General features: G+C 42.3%; 1 pseudogene; it reads right to left on the reverse strand.

Annotated features, from left to right (window-relative positions):
- Positions 1-5,901: 5,901 nt before the first annotated feature.
- On the reverse strand, positions 5,902-6,534 carry LOC102773725 (annotated as a pseudogene).
- Positions 6,535-8,158: the final 1,624 nt, after the last annotated feature.

Consider the following 8,158-nt stretch of genomic DNA (forward strand, 5'->3'; position numbering starts at 1 on the left):
GATCGCTCGCTGCCAGACAGTCCAGTTTCTCCCCGCTTGAGTCCTGGGTCCCCAGAGACTTCCCGGAACCGGAGTTCAGAGCCGTTGGGAGCTTGTGACTCCCTCCGGATTCAAAAAGACCGCCGCGTCCTCGGGTGCCAGCCCCTTTCCGCGCGCGAGCCCCGTACCTCTGCGCTTCTCTCCTGCAGCTTCTCTGGGTCTCAGTGTGCGTTTCCTTCCTTCTAGTTGTAGAGTTTACAGTCAGCCAGGCTTCCTATGGTTCTGGATGAAGTCCGTATTGTTTCTCTGAGGTATTAATCAATTGTTGTGAGCGGCCTTAATTTCCCGGTGTTTATCTCTGCCGCCATCTTAGTTTCTCCATGGTGTATAATCTTTTAATGTATTGCTGCATTTGGTTTGCTGATTATTTATTGCGGATGTTTGCATATGTGTTAGTAGATATTGGCCTATAATCTTCTTCTTTTGAAATGTCTTTGTCTGGTTTTAGAATCAGAGTAATGTTTGCTTCATAAAATGAGCTTTGAAGCCTTCTTTTCTTGTCTACTTTTTAGAATAGTTTGAGAAAAATAGTCATTTTTCCTTTGAATGTGTGATAAAATTCACCTGTGAAGTCATCTGGTCCAAGACTTGGTTTGTTGCAAATTTCTGGATTATAGACTCATTTTCATTAGTAGTTATCATTCTGTCCAGATCTTTGCTTTCCTCTTGTCTCATCTTGGAAAATAGTTTCTTTCCAGGAATTTAAACATTTCTTCCTTGTCATCCAACTTTTTGGCATATAATTGTTTATAGTATTTTCTTATACTCCTTTGTATTTCTGTGGTGTAAGTTGTTACTTCTTTTTCATTTCTGATTTTATTTATTTGGATACTCTCTTTTTTATTGTTTCCCCCATCAACCCCTATGTCTTTTGATAGGAGCATTTAATCCATTTACTTTTAAGTACTTGTTTGTTGCCATTTTTATTCTTTATGCCTTTGTTCCCATTTCCTTTTCTATTCCTTCTTTTTACAGTAGTCCCTTTAGCATTTCTTGCATTGCTTGCTTGGTGGTAATAAACTCCTTAGCCCTTTTTTGTCTGTGAAGCTCCTGATTTCCCCTTCAAATATGAATGATAGCCTTGCTGGATAGAGTATTCTTAGATTCAGTCCCTTGCTTTGCATCACTTTGTATATTTCATTCCATTTCCTCTGGCCTAATGTGTTTCTGTTGAAAAATCAGTTGATATTCTAATGGGATATTCCTTCTAGGTAAGTTTCTGTTTTTCTCTGGCAGCTTTTACGATTCTTAATTTGTCATTGATATTTGCCAATTTAATTATGGTGTGTCTTGGTGTGGGTCATTTTAGGTTCATCTTGTTTAGGACTCTGTGCTTTTTGGACTTATGTGGCTTTTTTCTTCCCCACATCAAGGAAGTTTTCTGTCATTATTTCTTCAAACAGGTTTTCTATTCCTTGCTCCACCTCCTCTCCTTCTGGCACCCCTATTATGCAGTTGTTTTTTTGTTTCATGTTGTCCCAAAGCTCCCTTAGGCTCTCCTCCTGCTTTTTAAGTTTTCTTTCCAGTTGCTGCAGTGTGTGGGTGGTTTTTTTCTACCTTGTCTTTTAACTCACTGATGTGGTCTCAGGTTCTTCTAGTGTACTGTTGAAACTGTCCTTTGCGTTCTTAATTATGCTATGTCATTCTTCATTTCCTTTTGATTCTTCTTGATTTCCTCTTGATTCTTACACATGCTGAATTTGACTTCCATCCTTTTCAGTGTCCTTATAACCATTACTCTGAATTCTTTCTCTGACAAATTGCTTGCCTCCATTTTGTTTATTTTCTTTTCTGGTGATTTCTCCTTTTCTTTCAACTGGGGGTTGTTTCTTTGTCTCCCCATATTTGCTGTTCCTTTGTGATTGTTTCTACATATTTGATCAAACTTCTATGCCACCAGATTTTTTGAGTTTGTATTATACAGTAGATGTTTTTGGGACCCAGTGGTGCAATCTCTCCAGTGTTCTTGGCTGGGCAATCTAGGGATGCCTCCTATTTGGGTATTTGTGTTCTCTTGGTGTATTTGGGTCTTGAGTGTTATTGTCCTGTTCGTGGGTGGAGTCTCCTCTCAATGTGTCTGGTTATGTGCCTCACTCTCTACCACATTGACCAAATATCACAAAATACAACTCGACATGACAGAACACAAACGGAACAAAACACGAATGTATTCACAACACTGATAACCCCAATATAAGTGACCACCACAGAAATTAGTGGACAGAAAAAAGAGCAAAGATGATACTGAGGAGGTAAAAACTGGTAAAAGAGAAAAGAAAAAGAAAAAAAGAAAAAAATATATATGGGGAGAAAATACCATAGAACAAACAGATAAACAAAAAAATGCAAGCAACAAACACCCATAAAAGAGGGTGGGGCAGAATCTGTAGAGGCAGAGCTTATATACAGAAAATAAGGTTGAGGAATTGAATGAATATGGGGAGGACCTCATTCAGTATAGAGGAGGTAGAAAGAAGATGAGTGGATGAGAAGAAAAGAAAGAAAAAGAAAAAAGTTTTTAATAAAAAATAAAAATAGGATAACATAACAATTAAAAAATTAAAAATAGAATGAATAAAAATATTGCAAAAAATAAAAAACAAACAAGAAAATCAAAGAAAATAAAGAAAAAATTTAAATAAAAGATTAAAAACAAAATAAAATAAAAGTAAAAATAAAAAATTAAAGATTAAAAAAATAAATAAAGTAAAAATAAAAAAGTGAAGTGTCATTCATTTCAGTCGAGTTTTAATGCCCCATACAGGCTGGTTTAAGATCCCACTCTTCTGTGCTGTCTGTCACTTTTGTTTCCTATTAGATAGCCAGCACTTTGTTGAAGTTCCAAGCTCCTCTGTTTGTGTTTATCTCCACCACCTTGACTGTCAGCAGGCAGGACCAATCTGCCCAGTTAGCCTGTCTGCCTGCTTTCAATATTAATCTCTTAAGCGGCTGTTTCTGACAGGGCTATAGTTAGGGAGGCTGCTGTAGTGCTCTCTGGGACTGAACAACCTCTCTTCAATCCAGTCCCTGAGGGCTCTTAAGGGCTATTCAGATTTTTTTTTAGTCCTTTGTACTCTTCAGGATGTAGTCTGGGCGTGGCTGTATTGGTTGCCTGGAGACTGAAGGGAGGGGCTAACTCTACAGGAAAAAATGGCTGCTTAGGTCCAGAGTATGAGGAATGTCCCAGTGCCGGACGCAAGGTCACCTTTTCCTGACCTGCTCTTCTCCACAACCTCTCCCTGGACTCTACAAGTCCGCACTTCCACCTGCACCTCAGCCATGGGTGAGTGTTTGTATTTGAAAGGTCCTATGTACTGGGTTTAGCAAATAAAAGCAAAGACCAAAAAGAGGGGAAACAATCGCATGACTGGGAATTCCTCTCCTCCGCCTTCCCCTCCCCCCTGGTACCATGCGGTTTGGGCAGTTATTCAGGCCCAAACCTGAATGGGGGTCTGGGCTCAGCCTTTAATGGCTGTGGACTTAGATCTAGAATCCCCTGCCACCAGCAGCCCTGTGAACTTCCTTTCCACAGTCAGATGTTATGCTTGTTTCCAAGGGGCGCGGACTTGGTGCCATGCAGCTTCCTTCCAGTCCTCTTGGCTCAGAGGTCTCACAGCTCTCTCCAGCCCAGACCCCCGATCCTACCATTCTCCAGGTGTCCTCTGTCCTTCCTGTCTGAGAATTGTCTCACCAGCTGTGTCCACTTTGCTAATTCTGGGTGGATGTTATTCGATTTAGATGCGCTTTCTATCTGCTCTGGGATAAGGCTCAGGACATGTCTGCCTATTCGGCTGCCATTTTGTCATATTTTGAGTTCTTAGTGTCCAGCACTAAGCATGACCAAGGTAGACACCCAGGAAATGGCAAGTCTGGCTAAGCCCCAGGAGCTCTTCAGGTCTGACTTGGGAACCTCCTTGAGAAGTCTTCTTCCCTGGCACACTGTTGTTTCCATGCCATCCACCATGAATCCCCACAGCTCTGAACTGTAGACTTAAAAATATTTGCAGAGTCTGGCCAGTGTGTCTCAGTTGGCTAAGCATGGTCCTGTGCACCAAAAAACTGCTGGTTTGATTCCCAGTCAGGGCACATACCCAAGGTTGTGGGGCCAATCCCTTGTTGGGGAGCATACATCTTTATGATCTTCCCCTTTAGGTGCTCCTCCTCTCCATGGTTACTGCACCTAGGTGGACCTCTTAGGCCCTAGACCAAGTCTTGATCCATCTCACTGTGGAACCACCTGGCAGTGCTTGGCATTAGAGTAGGAACAGGCAACATCTATAGAAGGCATCATAGCTAAGAGATGTACCTCTGGAGTAGACAAATTCTGCTTGGGATCCCAGCTCTGCTACTTGAGAGTACACTTGAGACCTTGGGTAAATTTCTTTCTATTAGTTTGCTGGTCAGAAAAATGGCTGGCTGAGAAGTCCAGAAATGAGGTTTGAAGTACCTGGTTGAGTTGTCAGGATAGTCATTTATACACTCAACCCAAGGGGAGGAGCAGAACAGGCCATTTAATACAAGGTATCTGGTACCTGAGCTCTGTAAGGAGAAGGTGAAGTTACAGTGGGTTTGTTCTTCTCTGCCCCATTCTAATGTCCTCCACCCCTAAGTCACCTAGAAAACAAAGCCTAATACAAGAATGACATACCAATATTATATTTGGTGGTGTAAACCCAAGGCAGTGAGAGGGAGAAAAGAAAATCAAGGCAGGGAGAATGGGAGGCAATGCAAGGTAATATCGCGTGGGATCCTGCTTCATGACAAATCTTGAAGCACAGCAGGTGTGTTCACTGGCTACTTGGGACATCTCCCCATTGGGTGTACTATTTGGAGAAACAGTGTCTTGCAGAAATTCAAGGAAGGGAGGAAAGAAGAGGGAATTTATATGCCCTGGTCTTTCCCAACTCTCATTAGTCAAATGTTGCCCAAGAGGATTAACTCCCCCATGCTTCTGTGTTGCTAGTGCCTACTCAAAATGCCAGATCCCATGCCCTGCAGTGGGCCATTCCATCCAAGTCTGAAAGTGGTGAGAGGAGACAAACTTTGGGCATGTGGCTGGTGAATTCTGGACAGAATCTGATTCAATTCATGTGTCCCAAACAGTCTAATAGTACTTTTTTTCACTTACCAGAAGACCTTTGCCAAGGTCTTATGGCCAGTAAGTGGTATGTTCAGGATTTAAACATAGCCTGGCTCTGAAAACTGTGGAAGACCAAAATAAAGATCTTGGATTTTTTGTAGCAGGCAAGGAGAGTCACTGAAGAGTTTCAAGTTGGGGAGTGACATAAAGAGCTTTTTAATAAAGCTCACAATCTTTACTTTGCTTCATCTTTCCATGTAGATAATCTCAGCAACAGTGGCCCCAAAGAGGTGATGACATCCATTTTTTGAAGAGTTCCTGATGGGGTCCAGCTAATATGGGCTTCATTCAATACTTCCTCATAAGACCTTTGCCAAGGTCTTATGGCCAGTAAGTGGTATGTTCAGGATTTAAACATAGCCTGGCTCTGAAAACTGTGGAAGACCAAAATAAAGATCTTGGATTTTTTGTAGCAGGCAAGGAGAGTCACTGAAGAGTTTCAAGTTGGGGAGTGACATAAAGAGCTTTTTAATAAAGCTCACAATCTTTACTTTGCTTCATCTTTCCATGTAGATAATCTCAGCAACAGTGGCCCCAAAGAGGTGATGACATCCATTTTTTGAAGAGTTCCTGATGGGGTCCAGCTAATATGGGCTTCATTCAATACTTTCTCATAATCTTTCTCAGTCTGCAAATAAGCTTATACCTACTAAAGAGACTAGTTGGTCAGAGTCAAGCAGGATCTGGGTAGAGAAGCCAAAATGAAGGGAAGAATAGACTGACTAAAGACCAGGAGCAGGAAGACCAGCCATCTTTTCATCGTTGGCCTGTGGATTGGGAGATCCTGGAATCAACAGATGAGTCTTTTGGTGTTGCCTGAGATGGTCAGATCTCATGAATTCTTGGCCACATTGATCACATCTATGTGGCCTGTATCTTGGGTGTATCCACATATGTTGTCCAAGATAATCAGAATGGAAGAAAGACCACGTAAAACCTTCCCACTCACATTTATAGGGCCTCTCAACTGTGTGTTTGCGTTGGTGACTCAGGAGGTAGGAGTGCTTGGTGTAAGCTTTTCTAAAGTTCTCATACTGGCAGCAGTAAGGCCTTGCAACTGGAGATCTGCTCCTGTGAGCCTTTCTGGGACCCTGAAATTCTGCTCTGCTCTTTGTGGAGAAGGTATGGGCTGCTCAGATAAGAACGGGTCTTCCTGGGAGGCTGGCTGGCTAACAAGAGTTCAGGGATTTTAAAGTCAGCAATGATGAGGACCCATTTGAGGGCATTCCACAGTTGTGGGGATCTCTAGGTGGCAACATCTGAGCCAAAGAGGAGAGCCCTGCCTGGACCCCAGCAGATGGCAATAACATTTTAGGTGTCAAAGGGTTTCTATTAGAATGGCCAGAATAATGCATTGTTGGTGTCCAAATGTGGAACGCTGTGACTGGTGTCCCGTGGGGGGCATGCTAGATTCCCACTGAAGGTCATGACCACCCTTGGAATATTGGGCTCTCCAAAGGACATCATTTGGGACCCCTTGAAAATCATCATTCCTGTTTGAGAGGGTGACATTCTCTGACAGTAAATCATTTGGGAAGTGTTACAGGGTGTGGGACTGAGCCATGGAAGGGTTACAGAATGTGCTAAGGGGAGGAAATGAAACATGAGAAACTGAATGTGCTGGGAGGGGGGACTGACGTATGGAGAGGGATTGTGTCAGGATATGGAGAAAGATTGTGTCAGGGTTAGGAATCATTAAAGAAAAATTGCTAGATTGTCTTAGAAAAACAATATATTATGATATGCTCCAGCCAGGTGTGACTCCTTTTACCTCCCCTTTGTGTTTATGAACTTTCTGTGAACTTCTAAGGTAACACTGTTTTGCTATAAAGGATCATACTGCACCCTTGATCTCTGCCACATGCTCCGAAGCTCCCAGAGGGGGAGATAGGTACTGTGGTCAGCTGGCCAGCTTAATAAAGGCTCTTAAATTTAAATTCTGAGTCTGTGATCTATCTCGCTGAGCCAACCCATAACAGGAGGGAAAGTCACTTGGGATCAAAAGTTCACATTATGCTCAAGGCAGTAACACACTAACTGAACTGTGGCCCCATTTCATTTGCATTCTGCCTGGGCTCCTGAGCAGAAACCTAGGGGATCTTCTCCAACTGTGGACCCTGAAGGATGTGTTGAATGCCTGATGTGCCATGGTTCTAAGAGGTGTGCACTCCACTGCTTTTGGGAGACGGAGACATGTCCAAGATGCACATTGACTTCTCAATATTCCCTGCTATTTGGTGTGAAGCTGCCTGCCACTGGTTCAGCACCTCCTCCTCTTGCTCCATCTCAGCCTGGGATTCATGCACCACGGAACTATGTGCGAGTCCAGACCACGTCTGGACAGAGCTGAGCCCCGCTGCCTCAGCATCACAGGTTGAATTTCGATCTGTTTATTTATTTCATTTTTTTAAAAAAAATTATGTTTTTATTGATTGTAGAGAGAGAGGAAGGGAGAGGGAGAAACACATAGATGAGAGAAATATCAGTTGACTGTCTCCTGTATGCCTCCTACTGGGAATTGAGCCCACAACCCAGGTATGTGCCCTGACCAGGAATTGAACCAGCATCTTCTTGGTGCATGAGATGATGCTCAACCAACTGAGCCACACTGGCTAGGGCTCTTCTGTTTCTTGAGGTAGACCTATATTTCTATGAATTTCCCTCTTAGAACTGCTTTGGCTGTGTCCCATAGATTTTTGGGGTGTTGTATTTTCATTATTTGTCTAAATGTATCTTTTGGTTTCTTTCTTGATTTCATTGTTAACACATTATTTTTTAGTAGCAATTTATTTAGCCTCATGTATTTTCTTGTATTTTTCATTTTTCTTCTTGTAATTGATTTCTAGTTTCATACCATTGTGGTCAGAGTAGATACTTGATAGGATTTCAGTCTTTTTAAGTTTGTTGAGAATTACCTCCTTGGTTATGCTTATTCCTAGGTATTGTATCTTATTTATTTATCTAATCCTAACCCTTTTC

Source organism: Myotis davidii, unplaced genomic scaffold (assembly GCF_000327345.1).
Source record: "Myotis davidii unplaced genomic scaffold, ASM32734v1 scaffold3181, whole genome shotgun sequence".
Classification (NCBI taxonomy): domain Eukaryota; kingdom Metazoa; phylum Chordata; class Mammalia; order Chiroptera; family Vespertilionidae; genus Myotis; species Myotis davidii.